Source organism: Rhinichthys klamathensis, unplaced genomic scaffold, assembly GCF_029890125.1.
Source record: "Rhinichthys klamathensis goyatoka isolate OS25496 unplaced genomic scaffold, OSU_Roscu_1.1 h1tg000167l_1, whole genome shotgun sequence".
Taxonomy (NCBI): Eukaryota; Metazoa; Chordata; class Actinopteri; order Cypriniformes; family Leuciscidae; genus Rhinichthys; species Rhinichthys klamathensis.
Window position 1 is genome coordinate 1171299 of NW_026606698.1, and position 1202 is coordinate 1172500.

Genomic DNA, 1202 nt, shown 5'->3' on the forward strand with positions numbered 1-1202 from the left:
CTCTGCAACTCAGCTGGTATGCGAGATGAGTCAATTATTTCTCGGCATTCACACAATACCATCACAGTATTTGGAGTTTTCCCCTCTTTGGAGCCTCTTACTCTCACTTTGCCAACAGCTTTTATGGTTTGGACCGCTTCTTCAATGTATGCCACCTCCGTTGTTGATGGTACCCCCATTAACATGATAGCATGATTCTCATCAATCAAAACTTCCTTACTCCACTCTGTAAGTTCAGCAGCCAACAGTGCATCACCCTTGAACTCCATCTTCAAGCTGAAAAAAGTAACTAACAGCTTCTTTAGTCTTCTCAAATCTTCAACAGGATCTCAGGAAAAGAATAATTGATCCCGGACGAGCCCCCAAAATGTGTAGCGCCCCCTATGCTCTGAGTGTAACCCAAGCGACGCTCCGGATTCTTTAAATGTGTCTCTCGACTTGCAACTATGCAATAATGTTATTCTTTCCCTTTCTTTGAGATCTAATAATCTGTATCTACTAATGAATTGCAAGCAACACCATTCGGTAAGTATAAACAAATAATAACATTTAATCACACACAATAAAAGAAATATTAAACAAATGAAAACCCCTTGTATTGAGTCTTAATATACCAATAAACTTCAAATGTAAATCAACACTTGTCTCTTGTCACTTATTTTATCTTTCAGAAACTAAATAAACTTAATTCACTTTCACTTTCACTTTGTGACTTTAAGCTAGACTAACTCACTTTAAATTATTCCAATAGAATGAAAAAATCGAATTTAGAAATAACCTTTTCAGTTACCTCACATAAATCCACAATAACACTTCTTAACACTCTTGTTATCTTTGAGAAAATTTAAACACTTTACCGTAACCCTTCAGTGATCACTCGTATATGCATGCGCGCACTCACACACACACACAATGTAAACAGTCACCACCCAACCCCTCGTTGCAGGCCTGTACCGTTGCTAGAGTTCGTTGTGGCCTAGAAACAACAAATGGCCTCTTCACTCTATTGAGCAAATAACACAAAACCAGATCACCTGAATTCCTCCTTCAGCAAACGACACTTCAGCAACTCTTCATCCGCGAGCACTTACGAACACACTGGCTTTACTTGAACCATCAGCTCACCATCTTCTTCCCCGACAGCAGTGAACGAAATCCAGAGCTCATCCGATCTAGACCCGCTCTGATCCAAGTCCAGCAAA